Source organism: Pantherophis guttatus, chromosome 2 (genome assembly GCF_059756535.1).
Source record: "Pantherophis guttatus breed Tessera chromosome 2, ASM5975653v1, whole genome shotgun sequence".
NCBI lineage: Eukaryota > Metazoa > Chordata > Lepidosauria > Squamata > Colubridae > Pantherophis > Pantherophis guttatus.
This window is the reverse complement of record NC_142064.1, coordinates 84,048,015-84,069,126: the sequence shown is the minus strand read 5'-3', so window position 1 is coordinate 84,069,126 and position 21,112 is coordinate 84,048,015. Positions and strand designations below refer to the sequence as shown.

General features: G+C 38.8%; 1 non-coding gene across 1 annotated transcript; it reads right to left on the bottom strand.

Annotated features, from left to right (window-relative positions):
* Window positions 1-19,509: 19,509 nt before the first annotated feature.
* LOC117662058 (U4 spliceosomal RNA) lies at window positions 19,510-19,632 on the bottom strand. Its single transcript, XR_004590269.1, has one exon. It is a non-coding gene; the product is annotated as a U4 spliceosomal RNA (small nuclear RNA).
* Window positions 19,633-21,112: the final 1,480 nt, after the last annotated feature.

Below are 21,112 nucleotides of genomic sequence, written 5' to 3'. Positions count from 1 at the left end.
AAAAAAAGGTGTGTCTTTTAAAATACATACTTTTCATAAAATTGCATGCAAGCCCATCCACGGATAAGTTCCTCCTTGAATTTTTTTACAAAAAATCCCATGAAAATTGTGAGGCCTCTTATCTGTGGATGGTGCATTTTTCATTTTATTTTGGTAAAAAAAAAAAAACCATTAAGGGTTGATTTATCCACAGATGAGCTTATAAACAAGTATATATGGTGTATGTGAATATGAGGGGGGGAGTATATTATTTTTCCACAACAACCTTGTGAGGCAGGTTGGGCTGAGAGGGACTAACTAGCCCAAAGTCACCCAGCCAGCTTTCATGCTTAAGGCGGAACTAAAACTCACAGTCTCCCGGTTTCTAGGCCAGCATTTTAACAACTACACTAAGCTGACTCTCATTTATGATAGCGTATGAGCAATAAATTCAAATAAATGTGGCATGGATTGAGAATTTATTTTCTTGACTGCAGTCCTACTAATTGTTTCCTTGAGTTTCTCTGTGTTCTTAAAAGAAAGGTTTCACTCCTCAGTTCTGAACTGAAGAAGCTTCTTGGATGAGAAGAGAAACATCTTCAAGGAAAAACAAATCCAGTTGCCTTTTGAAAAAGCACCTTTGGAAAAAGAAATTTTTATCAACCTGTGACTCAGTGCCAATCCCACTTGATGAGATCCAGTAAGGGGAATCTCCCTAAGTAATTTATTATACGATCAAATTGTTAGCCCTTCAAAGCAGGCCATATTGGGTGTAGAATTTAATTGACATGGGCTATCATAACAGCATCTTCAGTGCCTGACAATGTTTCCTTTCCCCCCCATCCCTGCTCTTACCAAAGAGAATCAAGGTGAGGCAACCTTGAGTTTCTTTTTCATGCTTTCCTGTTTCCCAGACTAAGATCATGTTTTACTTTTGTCATTTCATATTGTCTCCAAGGTCATCACTGTACTCCTCTAAACAAACCACTGTTACTGTTAGGCATAAGCTAACAGTAAATCAGATTCTGCCTTCCTGTCCTTTAGATTCATAATTCAGTATCTTACAATCTGGAGCCACAGTGTGTAATGACTCAGCCTTCTGCGTGATGCTTGGGTTTCTGTATCCTCCTGCATTTTTTCCTCAAGACTAAAGTGCCCAGTTCCCTTAATCTACCCTTGTGTGACTTAATTTCCTGAAACTATATCATATGTCTTTCCATTCTTTGTACCTATTATCATTTAAGTATTTCTAACCAAAAGAAAATTCATTTCAAACCGCATAATGTCCTTTACATTTCTCCCTTTGGCAGGAAAACTAATAAAATACTTGGTGATATTTTACTCATCAGTGATGATGAGAAAAATCATTTATTTGGCAACTGCTTGGAATACATATTTTGAAACACAAAACTTTGGGGAAAGTGAGGCTAATAAATATTGGAAAATATTGATCTCCCAAACAATGGAAGCAGAGGACTTGAGACATTAAAACCTTCCAAGTTCAATATTCTTCCATTTTCCAGGGCCTCTTCTGTGGGTTTTACTTTTTTTTTCTCCTTAACCAGTAAGGAGAATCAACTTTGATTCTCATAGGAGAGATAGCATAGAGAGTAGTGGTGGGATTCAAAATTTTTTACTACCGGTTCTGTGTTTTTGGCTTGGTGGGCATGGCCAGAGGGTGTGCAGCACTCGACCTCCTGCACCCCCCTGGGAGCAAAAATGGTCCATGGGGGGAGGGGCCCCATTTTGGGTCTAATAGGCCTCCCTGAAGCCTCCTGGGAGCGAAAATGGGACACGTGGGGATTCCTGGAAGGGGCGGGGTGGGAAGGGGTGGGGCCAGACAGCAATTTAACTACTGGTTTACCCAAACTGACCCGAACCAGCTGAATCCCACCACTGATAGAGAGATAGCATAGATAACATTCATTAAACATGTTAATATTGTTGCTTGGAAGAAACAGAAGTTAAGAAAGACTAACCATCTCCAGTTTGGCTCAGAATTCTCCCCTTGCATAGCATTAGCATTAGAATTTCTGAGGGTATAGAATATTTGTCCTATGTTGAGGTTCAACCTTTGCAGTAACATGATGTTTTGGGGTTTAGTTTAGCCCTGTGTTTCTTAAACTGTGGCCCAAGACCTTTGAGGTTGCCCCAAGACCATGTCAAGGGTTCTCTGAATCAAAATTATTTGCTGGCCTACGTTGAACATAATACAACATTAAAATCCCTTCAAACAAACATGAGAAGAAGTAGTGGAAATGGATGCACCTGTTTTAATTTTAATAAAATAAATATTGATAAATATAACCCATACAAACTAAACCTCCTTTGAGGTTCTCCACAATTTTTAAAAGTGGGAGCGAGTCTTATAGAGGGAAAAATGGTTAAGAAACATTGGCTAAGCATATGGTCCAATTTCTGTGACCGTGTTTACTCAGTAAGCACATCATAGCTTAATGCAATGGGCAATAACTAATTTCATCTTTATCCAAGACTTTACTATATAATATTACATGACTATACCCATGAAGTCACCAACTCAGGTTAGAATTTGAAGGAAATTATTTCTTATTTCATTATTTTTTTTCTTTGTCCTTACACTGGCCACCCATTTTGACTTTTGTCAAAGCATATATAAGATAATAGATATAAACATGATTATGAACACAGGAAATGAATACAAATAAATGGGGACAGTAGGACAGGGACAGTAGGTACGTTGGTGTGCTTATGCACGCCCCTTACAGACCTCTTAGGAATGGAGTGAGGTGAACAGTAGACAGTCTAAGGTTAAAGTTTTGGGGGTTTGGGGAAGAAACCACAGAGTCAGGTAGTGTATTCCAGGCATTGACCACTCTGTGGATGAAGTCATATTTTCCGCAATCGAGTTTGGAGCGGTTTATCTTAAGTTTGTATCTATTGTGTGCTTGTGTATTGTTGTATGGTTGAAGCTGAAGTAGTCATTGACAGGTAGGACGTTATAGCAGATAATTTTGTGTACTATTGTGCTTAGGCCAGACTGAAGGCAACATAGTTCTAAGTTGTTTAAGCCGAAAATTTCAAATCTGGTGGCATAAGGTATTCTGTTGTGAACAGAGGAGTGGAGAACTCTTCTCGTGAAGTACCATATTTTTCAGAGTATAAGACGCACCTTCCCCCCCACCCCAAAGAGGCTGAAAATTTGGGTGTGTCTTATGCTCTGAATGTAGCTTTTTTGAAGCTTTTTTCAGCCCTAACGAGATGCTAACGAGGCACTAGTGAGCAATCTTCCCAGCTTTGCCTGTTCCGACTCTCCGCTGTGCTTTAACATGGAGCTAGCAAGTGAAGCAATCTCCATGCTTTGCTCCGACTCTCAGCTGTTCTTTAGCTCAGAGTTTTTATCCCCAAGTAGGGGATAAAAAAACTAATGTGTGGAAGCTGACCAGACTAAGGATGCTAGCCAGATGAATACCTGGTAGGCAGATTTTTTTTTTCCTATTTTCCTCCCCAAAAACTAAGCTGCGTCTTATACTCCGGTGTGTCTTATACTCCGAAAAATACGGTATCTCTGCACTCTCTCAATTGTATTAATGTCTGATATACAGTGCGGGTTCCAGACAGATGAGCTGTATTTGAGAATTGGCCTTGTGGACTTGTGGACTTCCATTCCCAGAATTCCTGAGCCAGCAGGAATTCAGTTGAAGTCCACGAGTCATAAAAGGGCCATGGTTCCCCACTCCTGCTTTACTGTGTAGCAGGCTGTTTTCTTCAAGTTCCATGTTAGAAGCTACAAAAATTTAAACAAACAAGGAAAACTTCACCTTTTTCTTTTTCATTATGCAGGGACACAGATGGTTGTGGGTTCTGAAATTTCAGCTGATAATGAATCATCTGGACTGGGAGATAAAAACAAAACAAAGCAAAGCAAACCTGCTTCTATTTTCAAGTAAGATGTAAGCATTAACTTAGCACAAAACAAAACAAAACAAAAAATAGTTCAGTTTAAACAGTGAATTGTGCAAAAAAAAATAAATCCTAATAAGACAGATCGCATAATCTTTGTTAAACATGCTAACATTGTTATTTAGATATGCTGGTTCTCTCTGTATATTTTCATGCCTCTTGTATTATTTAGACATTAACCAGAAACCTTGGCTCGAAGTTTCTATTTTAGTTTGAAAAAAGGCACCCAGATGGATCTTGGTGGGTTTGCCAGGGAAATGAACAGCTATGACTGTTCATGTACTTTGATTACTCACTGAATGAAGGAGAGATGTATGTCTTCTCCCACGCATTATACTGAGTGGAATTTTCCAGAGAGATAACAGTACCTGAAAACTGCTAGCCATATGAAAACCTCACCAAATCAACCCTTAACCCCAGTGAGAAATGACCTAGTCCTAAAATTTACAATATTAAGAAAAACACAGCATTGTCCAAATGATCGGAGTCCTGTTCTTGCACTAACAGACACATAATTGTTTTTATTAGCCTCCATCTTCTGGAAGAATTCACCAAAGCACTCTGGGAGAGCTTTTTACTACTTAGAGTTCTTTGTTTTCTTGTCCTGAGCACATTCCTAGAATTGATCAATTATTTTCCATCTTTTTCTGAAACTATCCTGAAACTCTATCACTGTTCTTGGTTTTGTTTGTTGTCAACCTAGAATTGCACACTGAGTGGGCTGAAGAAATGAACCCAGGTTTCATTCTTTCTCCAAAATACTCGTCTTAGCACTACATCTAATGCTAGATAAGGAGCCCATCTAGCCACTGGCTCCATCCAAAGCCATTCATTTCATTGTCCCATATGATCCCCTCATGAATCCTGAAGGATCTATTTGACTTTGGGATTCTCTATGCCAGTAGTGGGTTTCAAATACCGGCGCTATCGGTAGCATGCGAGTGCGCTGAAGACATCTCTTCAGCTTTGAAACAGAGATGAGCACTGCGGAGAGTCGGGAACGACTAGCACATATGTATGAGGGGAACCTTTACCTTTACCTTACAGATTTTCTAGAGGGTAAACTATGCACAATATATTGTTTAATTTGGCATCAACCTCCCAGAACCTCCCAGAAGTGTGATCTCAGCTTTGCTGAGATATGTAAGCCACTTATCCTCTTATTTCTTTTATTTTTGTCCTCTATTTACTATCCGTTTCCTTTGCACTGTGTGCTTTGTATTGGGTAAACTCTATTCTCTCTGTATTTTTCCTATAATTAGGCCAGAATAGTTAGATACGCCAATCCATGTCCTGAAGAGGAGCACCCTATTTATTTATTTATTATCTTATTCATTTGTTTGCATTTATTTACTTTACTACTTATTAACTTGTAGGGGGAAAATGAATGCTGCTTGAACTTTATTCATAATAGCATTTCTCCTGTTATGGATTCACCTAGCAAAATCTATTTTGGAGTTTTCTTACTTTTCAGTTCAGTTCATCTTGATTTTGACTTGTATTTGCCAGCTGAAGACAAATGATTATTAAAAGACGTTTTTTGGAGCAGAGCATATTTTATGCCAAGGTTTGTTAGCCTGTTTGTTTTCCTGCTAGCATTTCATATTATTAGCCAAGGAATTATGGGCTCTGGGAGACCTTGTATCTTGTATTTTAACTAAGTTGTTATGCCTGCCTAGAAACTAAAAACAAAAACAAAACACATACGCTGCCTGCAAACTTGGTTATTGTTATGAAGGCAAGTGTCATAAGTCAAGGTTTGAAGTTGGCAAGTTTTCAATAAAACAGTGTTAAAACCAATCTTATCCTTTTCTGATTTTGAACATTACATTGAAATATGGTTTATTGAAAAGGAAAGTCAATGCTGGGCAGGAATAGGAAGAGGAAGAGGGTGTGGAAGCAATGGTGTCTACCACAGCACCCCTGGATTATAAAATGCAAAGGGCTACATAAACCTTCCATTCATTTCCTACCATAATACAAGCAGAATCAGCAGTAAAGAGGAGACACGATTTGCAGCCAGCTTCATTAATACAAGAGAATGATTTATTTTATTGATACCATCTTTGTAATAGTCAGCCAGCAGAAATATATTCATCCTCAAGCATCCTTAAGGTATATAGCTGTATGAAAGTTCCCAGAAGTATTTATAAAGTGAAGTAAAAGTTGAAACAGTCTAAGCAGATTTGGCATGTCATAATATTGTGAGACTAACAGATGAGGCTTGTAAAATGTATTAGAGCTGTTTTTTTGTTTTCCCATGACTTGTACTCAGATAGAGAAATAGTTGAGCTGAGAAATAATTACATTGTCTGCTTTTGCTCCGAATAACTTGCTCTATTAGGTCCTCTCTACAAAATCGATTCTTTTTAAGAAGCAAACAAACAAATGGAAGAACGGTTATTGTTTACTTTGAAGGAAATGGTGTAAGACGCCTCCAAAAGATATTTATACTGTAGCTTAATAGATTTTTGTCCCCAAATGAGAGACCTTCCAGGGAAGGGAGAATGTAATTTGGCCAACTGAAACTCATATTCAATAATTTGTTGGAGATGATGATGTATCGCCACAAAAGCTTGCATTCCTTGTGGTCATTTCATAACCTCATCTGCATCCTTAGGTACAGTGAGCGTTTGGGGTCATTGTTGGTTGAGAAAATATTACAATGTGGATAGTTGCCCTTGCTGCTGCTGTCCTCCATGCTCAATTACCTTGTTCTCTTTTGGAAGATTTAGCTCTTACTATCTCAATCAATATTTTAATGGAATCTATACACCACAATCAATAGGCTCACATTGTATTCCCATTATCGTTAAGAGTTGTACTCATTTCCTGGAGATTATAGGTATCTCTTTTGAAAATTCTAAGCCTGGACCTAAGTGCAACTCCAAAGCTGATCGAAGCAATTTTTAACTTCCTGTAAAAAATTATAAATGTTGGAACTACTGCTTCCTCTTACCCCTTGCTCTAACATTAGAGTTTAATGACCCATTAGTAAAATCTCAGGCTATTACAAAGTAGCCAGTTCCAGAATTAGCCCATAAAGTTGAGTGCATTGGATACTGCAGCTTTTTATTGATAAGAACTTGTAGAATGGAACATAAACATGTAGCTATTTCAATGAGAGCTATCTGTAGATGTAGAGGGAAGAGAGAAGAGCCTTGAAGGACAGGATGAAGAGCTGCTACCAAAGCAATAGTCAGATAAAAAAACTCTAAGTCTGGTCCAAGAAAATAATGTGAGTAAAATTTTCAGACCAACACCTCCCTAGTTCACATGAAGATAAAAGGGAGGGGAAAGCACATTCAGACTTACAATATTTTATTACTATAGTTTTACACTAAAAGTCAGAGGTGGACTGCACTTACGTTCACAACGGGTTCGCTGGTTGTGAGCTCGCACACCCCTTTGGGACTGAAATGAAGCTTCAAACATGCCGCTAATCAATTCAGGCAACTCCAGTGAGTACAGCAGGGGAGGCGTGGAACTCAGCTGGGCAGCGTAGGCGGGGGGAATGAGCCAGAAAATTAATTATATATGGAAAGCACACCACAAGGGCAGGCCCAGCTAGCGATCACAGCTAAGGGTTCGCCTGAACCCATGCAACCATGCAGCAGCCCACCACTGCTAAAAGTAGTATTGTCCTAAATGACATTGGTTTCCTGGTTTGGTCTAACTTGAAGAACTGACATCTCCTATTTTAATGGATCAGATAGGGAATAGTTATGGGGCACCAAGATATATTGATGTCAATGGACCTGAAGACTACATGAACATTCACCAATCACTGTAAGATTTACAGCAGACCAAATGAAACAAAGTTGGGTGTAAACTGGAGGAGGGCTGGACTGGTCTAGGGATATGGAGTAAGAGAATTAAAAGAGACAGGGAGCTAAAGAAGAAAAGAATAGAAGAAAGGAGGAAGAAAAGTTCAAAATACTTTTAAAGAGATTGCAATGACATGTAAATTATGCAAAAGCTTCCATCTCCCAAATGAGCATCAGAATTCAAATAACTCAAGCATGTTCATTGTGGACCCTCAAAAAAGAGGGGAGGCAATGTGTCCCATTTCCCCCCCAGAAAAACCCATATTTTGCTTTTATTTCCTTTGGCGAAAAAGGCAATTGCCTTAGGGTTATTCTCAACTGAGACGGAAACCATGAAAGAATATGAAGGTTCTTGAGATATTATGCAAGATACCAATCAGTCCTCTCTGGAGAATGGCACTTTCTCCTTGTATCCCTTTAGGCAGCATCTTCTAAGACAGATCTACTCTTTGTCCAGTGACCTAATCATTCAAGAATGTGGTAAATCTCTTGACTAAAAATAATTGATTTGCCTCTTCTTTTTAGTAATTTTGAGGGTGTATGGTTCCAAAGTCATGGCCCTATTTTTCTTCAAATCTAAAATTATGTCTGATTCTTTATCAATGTGCACATAATTAGCTGGATATACCAGCCATGGTTGTTTTCATCTGAGATAAAGAGTACCAAAGAGACTTACAATTCATGGTTAATTCCCACATGAGTAATGCAGCTCCAAAGGAACTATATAGGAGATTTAATACTTGTGTTCATATATAGAATAAGAATTGCTTGGTTGGTTTGGCTTGTGTAAAGTTTAATTATTGTGGTTTATTAATCATGGTATATGGGTTAGCATTATGTAAGAGTTGACTCTGTGGAGGTAAGAAGTCACACTGAAAACAAACTGCCGCTTATTCCAATATGTCAGTGGAGAATTCTCCAAATTTTCTGGATTATGTTTGTAAACTGTCCAATTCTTATGCTCACCTCGTTAAATCAAGGAAATCAAAGCTGGTATAGCATAAAGCTAAAAACTTTTATTGTGAAGAAGAAAATCTTTGATTCATCTCTTGTGTCATAGGCCTGAGACAAGATAAAAATGCCTGACATGTTAAAGAGGTAGTCCTTGATTTACACCGCTTTGTTTAGTGACTGTTCAAAGTTACAACAGCACTGAAAAAAGTGGCTTATGACTGTTTTTCACACTTAGGACCATTTATGTTGCAGCATCTCCATGTGATTGTGTGATCAAAATTCAGATGCTTGGCAACTGACTCACATTTATGATGATTGCAGTGCTGCAATCGTCATTTATGACATTTATGACGATTCAGTGCTGCATAAGCACTGAAAAAAGTGGCTTATGACTGTTTTTCACACTTACGACCATTTACGTTGCAGCATCTCCATGTGATTGTGTAGTCAAAATTCAGATGCTTGGCAACTGACTCACATTTATGACGATTACAGTGTCCCAGGGATCATGTGATCACCTTTTGCGATTTTCTGGCGATTTTCTGGCGAGCAAATTCAAAGGGGAAGCCAGATTCGCTTAACAACTGTATTACTCACTTAACAACTGCAGTGATTCACTCAACAACTGTGGCAAAGTCTGTAAAACAGGACAAAATTCACTTAACAACTGTCTTGCTTAGCAACAGAAATATTGGGCTCAAGCCTTGGTAGTACAGGGGTTTAAGGCACCCTGTTATTAAGCTTATTAAGACCAGCTGCCTGCAATTACTGCAGGGTTCGAATCTCGCCAAGGCTCAAGATTGACTCAGACTTCCATCCTTTCTAAGGTAGGTGAAATGAGGACCCAGTTTGTGGGGGCAATAAGCTGACTTTGTATAAATATACAAAAGGATGAAGGCTATTGCTGAGCACATTGTAAGCCGCCCTGAGTCTTCGGAGAAGGGCGGCATATAAATCAAATTAAAAAAAAAAAATTCTGGTCGTAAATCAAGAATTACCTGTATTGTAGAATGTTTTGAGAAACAAATTCTGCAAGCAAGCAATACTGTCCAGAGATAGAATGAACATTCTGAGCTTGTAGCTTCTTGCTTAGTTCATAATTGTTGACTTTGGGTCCTCTAGAGCAGTGTGGGTTTCTACCGGTTCGCCCTGATTTGGGCGAACTGGTAGTGGTGGTGGCAGGAGGCCCCGCCCACCCACCCAGATGTCATCATGGACACTCTGCGCATGCGAGTGAAGTGAGTTCTAAACCAGTAGCGAAGGTAAGTAGTGGAACCCACTACTGCTCTAGAGAACTGGAGATCCCTTTCCCCAATGTATGCTGTTCTTCCCATGAATAGTTAGATATGTAATTTGATTTTAGATAGGAAGGTGGAAGTCCTCCAGTGCTATGAATAAATTCAACCCATTGGACTTGGCTACTGTGTGACATTTAGAATTGCACGAACTATTTCTCCCCATCTGTTACAAATCTAAAGACAGAGCTCTTGCCTCCCCTGCTATTGTCTTTTGCTGATTCATATTCATTTCTATTATTTTTCCTTGCAATGTGTTAAAAAAAAAACCAAGGCCATTGGAATTCAGGTGGATCCATTTTTCCTGACAATTTGTTAGTTGCAATGATGTCCAGCTTTATGGAGCTTGAGATGCATAGTGTACAGTTCTGTTTTTATTGTAGGGACATGCATGCCTGATTGGAATACAGAATGCGGCAAACATAGATAGCGGACGTGGAACTACCTGAAAACAGGATTTCAGCAATATGTTATTTTCCAGTGCAAATATTCCGAAAAATGTAAAAATGTGAATATCCAAAGTACTTTAATGAAGACAGCACCTCAGGGTTGTCATAAAGGGTTAACCTTTTGACCTCACCAACTACAGATAACACAGTTTTCCACAGCATCAGAAGGACAAAACAAATAAAAAGTCCTTCCTATTTTCTAGGTTTTGCTCTGTGCATGAAGAGCTTTTAATTATTTTTAATTATCGCATGGAATTTATTGTTGCTGGCCTGATTGTGTGGCCACATATTAAACCATATAAATATATGCATAGCTGATTACAAGCATAGTCCAATAATAGGTATATCTCTGATCATTTATATATCTCTTACTAAACAGTTCCATCTACACAAACACTGTATATAGTGTGTGAAAAATCCCCCAATATAACATTTCTGTATGTAACTTCCCCAAAGAAAAGCATTTTGTTGTGTTTGTGAATTAAGTCACTTGTTGGTACAATAACAGATTTCCTTTTGGCAGCTCTGATGACTTTCCTTAAAATAAAAAAGAAAATTCATGGTGCATTTTTCAATAGTCTTACTGCTATATCATCATCATCATCAGAGTTGGAAGGGACCTTGGAGGTTTTCTAGTGCAACACTCTGTTCAAGCAAATGGATGTCCAGTGTCTTCTTAAAAGCTTTCAGTGATGGAGCACCCATATCTTCTGAAGGCAAGCAATTCCACTGGTTAATTGTCCTAACTGTCAGGAAATTTCCCCTTAGTTCTAGGTTGCATCTCTCCTTGGTTAGTTTCTATCCATTGTGTCTTGTCCTGCCTTCAGGTGCTTTGGAGAATAGCTTGACTTCCTCTTCTTTGTGGAAGCCCCTTAGATATTGGAACATTGCTGTTATGTCACCCCAGTCCTTCTTTTCATTAAACTAGACATACCCAATTCCTGCAACTGTTCTTCATGGCGATATAAAGTCACCATATGAAGTGATAATATATTCTCTAGTGATCGTATATTCCCCCACTAGTCATTCTGCTCAATATAAAACAATTGGACTCAATTGAGGTCATAAGTCAATCATAATAAAGCTGGAAGAGACCTTAGAGGTCTTCTAGTCCAACCCCCTCCTCAAGCAAGAGCAAGACCATGTCAGACAGGTGGCTGTCCATTTAAAAAAAAAAAAACCTTCAGTGATGAAGTATCTACAACTTCTGATTAATTGTTCTCACTGTTAGGACATTTCTCCTTAATTCCAGGTTGCTTGTCTACTTGATTAGTTTCCATCTGTTGTTTCTTGTCTTGCCTTCTGGTACTTTGGAAAATAATTTGACCCTCTCTTCTTTGTGGCAGCCCCTCAAATACTGAAACACTACTATCATGTCTCCCTTAGTCCTTCTTTTCACTAGACTAGACATACCCCATGTCTGCAACCATTCTTTATATGTTTCAGCTTCCAGCCCCCTAATCATTTTTAATTAATAATAATAATAATAATAATAACTTTATTGTCATTGTACGTGTATACACAGTATACCCATATGACAAAATTCACTTAACACCCAAAGACCAGGTCCAACACACATAACAATCCCCAAACACTCCCACCCACCACAATTCCCCACCCCTAAACCACCCAAACATCCACACAACAGACCAAGTAATGCTGTCCAACAGCTCACTGATGGTGGCCCTTTAGTTCATTGTTGAGTGCAATTATAGCTCTGGGATAAAAACTATTCAGAAAAAGTGTGGTCCGAGTTTTAATTGTTCTGTATCTTCTGCCAGAAGGCAACAGTCCAAAAAGATTGTAAGCAGGATGGGAAAAGTCTCTAAGAATGGTATGCAACTTTCTCAAACAACGAGATTCGAAGATGTCGTCCAGGGCTGGTAGCTGGAGTCCAATGATATTCTGGAATTCCTCTTCTCTGCTCTCTTTCCAGAGCCTCAATATTTTCTTTATATCATGGTGAACAAAACTAGATGCAGTATTCCAAGTGTGAACTTGATTCAATTCCTCTGTTAACGCAGCCTAGGATTGTGTTGGCTTTTTTGGCTGCTGCTATACACCACTGGCTCATATTTAAGTGATTGTCCACTAGGACTCCACTAAGATCCCTCTCACAGTTACTGCTATTTAGCCAATCTGTAGCTAATCTGTACCTGTACATTTGGTTTTTCCTTCCTTAAGTATAAAACCTCTATACTGTATTGAATTTCATTTTGTTAGATAAACATTTTATTGTAAGGATTGTACTGCAAATGATATAATCCTCACATCAACCACTATATCAATAAAAAGTCAATATGCAATGTATGAATGTGCAAGTATGTTTTTGAATTTACAGTTTGTTTGAAAAATTGAGAGATTTAGTTGAATGTCTGGAGGCAAGATATATATCACTTACCGACGACCATTGAGACAGCAACTCCATTGCTAAGCAACAGTCATAAAATGAAATGCCATGAGACCACACCAACTTACAATGTCAGTTCCATTTGCAGGGGTGTCCACAAGGATAAAATACTAAGAGGGCAACTACAACCAGCTATCCTGTTGTAGTCCATCACAATATTATTTTAAAAAACAAAAAAGAATGGGGCTTGAACTCACAGTGGTGGCCATCATCTTGATTATTTTAAGGCTGTTGTGCATGGGATGTGTTGGATATGTCATCCTCATGCATCGATATTTTTTTTAATGTGCAGAACAGCCAATGGATCACCTAGTTTTCTACTTTGCATCCACATTGTTAGGTACAAAAGAGGATTAAAGCTGGGTCAACCAAAGTTCCCTCCCATGGAGACCCTTCATACTAATTTCCCACAGGATTATTTCCTGTGGAAAATTCTACATTTTTCGATATAATATAAATAGTTGTCCCTTGATCATGTCCTCTCTCACTACCCTTTTGTCCTCCTTTGCCAATTATTTTTTGTTTGTTTGCTGATGTTTAATTATTAAACATCATTAATTTTTTGCTAGCTGAACTGTTTGCTTGCACAGATCTGGATATGGGACTGACTGAAAGTGTGCTGGATGCAAACTAAACTGGAATTTGTCCACAGTAATTGTTGAACTTCTTCTTCTTCATCATCATCATCATTTGATGTCAGACGGGTAGTCTGGTTTCAAATATAATAGTAGCCACAATTTTCCATTTGTTTCCAGCTTGGGATTTTGGTAAAGCATATTTTAAACCAGTGTTAAGATTACGGTTTCCTTCCTCGAAATGGCTGATTTGGGATATAGTAGTTATGATTTCAGAAAAGGAAGCTGGATTAAGGGCTCCAAATTTTGGGGGAGCTATGGTTTAAGTCAGAATGCATAGGATTGAACAGATGCATCTTATGTCTGGAATATAATATTTCTGTGCATATTTGAAAAAAATTATGAACAGTAGGGAGCTGTTTTTAAACATTTATTTTGAATTGCCCTTGCTGGATATATTTATTACTGTATTTCAATTGGAAGACCAAGAGATGTTTCTAGTTTTCATCTTCCTTCCTTGCTGGATAAGAATCTTTACCCTTTTCCCTTTCAGATTACTTTTCCCATAAATAAATGATTGTCATTACTGTTTTAATTTAGATAATGAAAGGGTAGGCATTTCTGCACTCGGTTAATAAAGGTGGTTCCCCCCCCACCACCACCACCCAATTTTGTTCATTTGCTTGCTTGCTTGCTTACTACCTGGAGAAAGGAGAAGCTATATCTAGTATAACTTTTATTCCTTCAGAGGAGAATCTCAGGGGACTTTATGTGGCAACTTCAGGGATGTTTCTGAAGTTTGGTTGCAGGTGGTCAACCAAATTTCTGTATAAGGAGCTCAGAGGCTGAAGAAGAATTAACTTGACTTCCCCACGGCCGAGTCTGTTTCCTTACAGGCAGAACAGATGTGGCTTTGTGCATTTTCTATTTGGTGCCGATTCACATTTGAGGACATTTGTTTGGTTTTGTCAAATTCAGACTCTGATTAGGTCCAAGTGAAACTCCCTGTGAACTTTATCAAATAAGCATGGGAAAGATATCAGGGGCGTGCATAAGCGCACCAGTGTGCCTACCGTCCCTGTCCTAATGTTCCTTTTTACTCGTATCCTTTTCATGTATTCAAATTATGTTTACAGCAGGGGTGAAATGCTCCTGGTTCGGACCGGATCGCCCGATCCAGTAGCGATGGTGGCGGGTGGTTCAGAGAACCAGTAGCAAAAATCCCTTGCCCCCTCCCCCATGCCCAGCTAAGCCGCACAATCATCAGAGGCTTTTTTTATATTTTTAAAAGCATTTTTTCTACAACCTCTTCAGCCGAAAAAAATGCTTTTAAAAGTAAAAAAAAGCCTCTGATGATCGGGCAGCTCAGCTGGGATTGTCAGAGGCTTTTTAAAGCATTTTTTTTTACAACCTCTTCAGCCAAAGAGGTTGTAGAAAAAATGGTTCTAAAAGTTAAAAAAAAAAAGTTGGCCACGCCCACTCAGTCATATTACCACCCCCACCACCAAGTCACACCCACAGAACTGGTAGTAACAAATTTTACATTTCACCACTGGTTTATAGTTTTATCTGTTATCTTATACTGTATATGCTTGACAAATAAATAAACAAACAAATAAATAAATAAATAAGACCATAACAATGTCTCTCCTGCAACAGTCACAGTTTTGTTTTTATGTTTTTGATCGTGATGGCAGTCATATACATATTATTTTTGTATCCTATTGTTGTGGCCCGCTGGTGGCCAGCGGAGCTGGCAGCAGAGTCAGACAGTGAGGAGATTGGGGAGGAACATGGGCCAGTCCTGGGGGCTGGGGAAAGCTCGGACGAGGGCTCTGCATCGGAGGCAGAGAGGGAGATAGACAGCAGCAAGGCAGAGGAACAGCTGGAGCCTGTTCCCAGTGTGTGCATGCGCAGAGCTTCCAAAAGTCAAGAACAATTAAAAAAGCAGGGTTGACTTGGGAGTAAGGCCACACCTTGGAGATAATTGGCCCCTTTCATAGGACATAAAAGATGAGCGAACAGGACGTGGGCTTTTGCAGGAAGCAATTAGTTTATTTGGTCATTTCAAGATTGGAAAGTTCTGTTCGTGACTCTATAGAATCTGTGCCAAGTTTGGCCTTGCCCTGCATTTGGAAATTAGTTCTCTGGCAGCGTTCCAAGTGAGATACGATGGGTGTTGATAAACATTCCTCTGAAAGACTGTTTGCCAAAGCCTTGTTGACTGTAAAATGACAGTAATCCACAGTCGTGTAAATAAAAGAGATTTGGCCAGAATTAAGACTTTGCTTCATGCTTTCTAAGGAAGCCTAGGTTCAAAACACCTATATTTGTTTTCCATATTCTTTTTTATAGCCTTCAAGGAGGTCAAATAAATGTTTGCCTTCTTGCTAAGTGAGCTTTGTGGTCTGCAACATTTTGGTTGCTTCAGTGGCATCCACAGAGGGAAAGTCAAAATCTTCAAGGGGTGGGCATAGTGTTGCCACCTAAGCCCTGCTCCTTCACATCCAGTTTTGTTCGCCACAATATAAAAAAGATGCTGAGACTCTAGAAAGAGTGCAGAGAAGAGCAACCAAGATGAATGGGGGATTGGAGGCTAAAACATAAGAAGAACGGTAGCAGGAATTGGGTATGATTAATTGAATGAAAAGAAGGACTAGGGATGACAGGATAGCAGCATTTCAATATCTAAGGGGCTGCTACAAAGAGGGGGGAATCAAACTATTATCCAAAGCATCTGAAGGCAGAACAAGAAGCAATGGATGGAAACTAATTAACTAATCAAGGAATAAACCAACCTAGATATAAGGAGAAAATTCCTGATGGAACAATTAATCAGTGGAATGGCTTGCCTTCAGAAATTGTGGGAGATTTTTTAAAAGAGATTAAACAACTATTTGTCTGAAATGGTTATAGGTACTAGGGTCTCCTACTTGTGCAGGAGGTTGGACTAGAAGATCTCCAAGTTCTTTCCATCTCTATTATTAATCTTTCCAACTCTATTATTCTGTAAAGTTCAGCATTATCTCATCTCACTTACTCATAAGGAGTAAGGTTTCCATTATGATGCTGGAGCTCTTTGTCTCATATTTTGCTGCAAATGCTGCTGGACCATTCAACAGAACCGATAAGATTTAGAAATATGGTGACATCTTGAAGCAAAAGAAAAGAATGACAAAGCCTTCTGCCCAGGTGGTCATCCTATTGCTTTTAATTTTTTTAAAAAATGGAAATTGAAATTCAGCTCCAACCCTTTTCTTATAGTCCCATGAAAACAGCTAGACCTCCTTCCAAACTTGGAAATTTATAAGTATACACTTTTGTGGGTATATTAGTTTACTCCTATTTCCTTTTTATACTTCAGGACAACCAAGGAAGTGTATTTAAAATACAGCTTTTCTAAAGCTGAATTTATTTTTTAAAGTGTGTGTTTTCTCCCTTTTCAGAGCTCTAGGTGTCTTACAAATATCTGGAGTTTACAGCAATTATTTAATAATTTACACCTGAAATTATAGCATGATGCATTATTAGTTTCATATTAAATAAAGATCTTTAATGACTCAGTGAATGATGGAGAAGGATGATCTAGATATATTTAGATGCATTCTCCCAAAAAGACATGCTTTGGGAAAGATTTCCTGGACAAGTATTAACCAGTAACTCACTTTCTCTCTTAGGGCAGAAATTACTAGCAATGATTGTTCCAATCCTTTCAGGATGTTTTTCTGAGCATGCTCATTGCTTAATGAATTTGCCAGCCTAACATGCAAATCTTTACTTCCTTGATCTTCTACCTAAGCTTTAATGGTTATGACTTGGTCATAAATCAAGGCAAAGGATCCAGGGAAGCACATATTTTCCAGTGGTTACATATTCTCTGCTCGATAGATCTTGAAGCTTGAAATTCTTATATTTTCTTTGTACATGTTCAAAGTAGCGGCCACCAAATGAGTCAATCAATTCTCATTCATATTATACAAACTGGGGGGGAGGGAGTGGTACCTTGGACAGGTCTATGCAGTAAGCCGTGGTCTCCCAGTGCTTCTTCCCAGAACTGACAGAAAGTGAGTGCTACAAAATCATCCATCTGGTTTGTGCCTAAAGGAGGGCATTTTTAAAGGAGTTTGCCCTTGTCTCTTTCTTAGGTCTGAGAAAGGGTGACGGGTTCAAGTTTACTCAGCTGGTTTTGTCCCTATGTCCGGACTAAAACTCCCATTCTCCCCGTTTCCTAGCCTGCTGCCTTAGCTATAACACCAAATTCACTTTTGAGAACAATTAGATTTATTCAAATACTTTCTTATAGATTTCACTGGTCATTTCTGTACTATCTAAAGGACAAGTAGCTTTAGGGGACACATTAGCACACACTGTTTAATTATTTAAGATTTAAGCCTATCCATTTCCATTAACAGTTTCAGTTACTGGTGTCCTCCATAAGGCAGAAGTTATGGAAAAGCAAGTGGTGTACAATGATATACTTACAGAAACAATGCTCAGTGTGCTACCATATGTGCTGTGGTCAGTGCCTCCATCTCCTTTTCCAGTTCCTTGCCATCTTCCCTACTGGAAATGGCCATGATCTATACCTTGAATAACCCATGAAGTTGTTTTGTTTTTTAATTTGAGAGCTACTGCAGATCTAGAGTTTGGATTGCAACATGACATATGCTTTGCATAATAGAGAATTACTGTATGTCTGCCAGATGTATTGTATCCAAGGGATAAATGACAAAAGGACCACTTCCACCACTTTTGTACACCCGTACATATACAAATGCACAAAAATGATAGAACCTGGGTCAAAATGGTATAATTGTTCTGACCCAGCCTTAGCAAACACAAGAAACAGACTCCTTGTCACCAAAAACCCCTCTTTATTTATCTCCTGTGAATCAGTGGCATTCACACACCAAAAAGTACAGGCAATAGTCCTTCAAAGAGTTAACTACAGTAACAGATCTTATCAGTTCCTTGCCATAATTGCCAGGCCATGAGCTTCAAGCCGAAAAGCTGCAAATTAAATTCTGGCAAGCAGTCTCTGTGGCACGAAACACAAGCCAAATCTTCAGAAATCTGAACTGTTGTCTCCTACGACCACCACTTCCCTTTCCTTCTATTTATTCCCCAGCCAGGGAAGGGCCATTCTGTGTCCATGTGTGCCTTGCTTCCCGAGTCGACTTCTTGTCCTTAGTTGTTCTCCTCTCCTAACAGCTTTGCACATACGCGCATCTGGAACAGGCCCCAACTGTTCTTCCTCCCCACTTATCTCAGCTTCCAAAGGCAGCTGACTCTCCGGTGGCTGGGAAATGTCGAACAGCCCTGGCTCTATCTCTGCATCCGACACAGAGCATCTATCAGAGCCTTCCCCAGACTCCAGCACTGGCCCAAGTTCCTCCCCAACCTCCTCTTTGTCCGAGTCTGCTGCCAGCTCTGCTGGCAGCTGGCAGGCCACTTCAATAATGCTGTTTTCATCACTTTGACCAAAGTCTCCAATCTTATGAATGCGGTAAAATACTTGATATTCTTTGAAATGAAGTTGTCTTATAAAGAAGTAGAGAAGCTATCAGATATATGATTATATGCCAAATCTCCCTATATTTTTGTTTTTCATATTTTTTTCCAAACATACATGTACTGCCTATACAGTGTGCATGTATATACACACACACATACAGTGTGAGTGTATATATACAGACACATATGTATATATACACACAAACACACTAATGTTTATATTGCTATGCTCAAGCTAAATTATATAAAAGTTCAACATGAAAAAAGTCACATCTGATAGCAATTTAGTCCAGCGAAAATAAATTATGACTAACAGCATCATTTGTTATTCAAGCAAATAATATTCAATACTTCACCTCAGATATGAAATATTATTAAATAATATAATCAAAAATTAACAGTCCTGCAAATACTTCCTGATGATTACCATAAATCATTACATAATTATAAGCAACAAAATAACAGCAAAGATGGGTTGCTAAAATATTGGGTTGCTAAAATATTGCAGCAAGGGTCATGTATCCTACAGCATTAATCACAGGAAATCAAAACAATGAGAAAACAAATATTTGAGTTGTAGCAAAAATAAAGCAAGCTTTTCTTAAAAAAAAATAATGAGTTTTCAATTAGCAATAATTGTGCCTCAGATAAACCTCATTGGCTACAATACTGCCACTGTGCAAAGCTTGAATGGTTTTTGAGCAGCATGATAGCCTAGTGGTGAAGACACTTGCCTCCCAATCAGAAGATTGAGAGTTCAATCCAAGGTAGCAACTGATGTTTCTCTCCTAGTGCTCAACGAAAAAATATCTGCTGCGAACTCTGTGTGGCATCAGGAAGGGCATCCGGACAGTAAACAGTCGCCCTGACTCTACCCCAAATTAAGGGTTTACATGGTAGTAAAAAGGGAGTTTTAAATGAGGGGTTTTGTTGGTTTTAAATAAGTATAACTTTGATTTTGTACCATTTTCACAAAGATGCTTTCTTTTTTTCCTGGCTGTCAACTTTATTTGGCTCCGGACTCTTCAGAGCCTTTCCAGATCTTATTTGGGCAGCTAAGAACAGGTCATCTTGCCTTGGATCTGTGCCCACTACATCTGCCACTTCATTCCACCATGTATTACTGCAACTGCTGGGTGCTTCCTTCTGCTAACCCACACTCGGGCCACTTTTGAATTGAAGCCAAGCCAGCATTCATCTCAGCAGGTAGCTACTGAAGAATGGGACAGAAGGAGAGAGAGAAGCAGCCAACTTCATATGGCAAATAGTTTGGCTTGGTTGGCAAACATGAGACACAACGACAGCTCTAGACTCAATAGAAACTGCCCTTCTCATCTAAAAATCAACACACCATTTATCCAGAATGACCCCAAAGATAACAAGTTTCTTTTCAGATAGAAGAATGTTTTTTTCCCACCCATTGAAAGCTGACTGACTGATCTCTCTTTGCAATTCTTGCTGGATAATAACATCTAAGACCAAATATTCAATTCAGAGAGAGTGGAGTCTTTAAATCTTTGCTTAATCACTTTATTTGGCAACATTTTATTGACTAATTTTGATTTATTTAAGCTCTAGCTTGCTGACACCGTGGGCTTTACTTAAAAAAATACACATGTAGGACAATGCAGTTAGATTTACAGTCTAAATGTCAACATACAAAATGAAAGTGAGAAACAAAATGGAGAAAAGGAATGCTTAAGAATCAGTTTTTCAGGTTTTGTATGACACTTTTAATAGTTATATAACTATACAATATATTTCAAGAGCCTTGGTAGTACAGGGGTTTAAGGCACCCTGTTATTAAGCTGGTTATTAAGACCAGCTGCCTGCAATTACTGCAGGGTTCGAATCTCGCCAAGGCTCAAGGTTGACTCAGCCTTCCATCCTTTCTAAGGTAGGTAAATTGAGGACCCAGTTGTGGGGGCAATAAGCTGACTTTGTATAAATATACAAAAGGATGAAGGCTATTGCTGAGCACATTGTAAGCCGCCCTGAGTCTTCGGAGAAGGGCGGCATATAAATCAAATTAAAAAAAAAAAAGAGAAGAAGAATAAGAAACAAGCAGCACACATATTTGGTCTGGCTGTATATCCATTATAATTAGATGGCACAGTAAAAAGGTACATAGATAAAGAGGGAAACGAGATTTGGGATGAATGTGTAT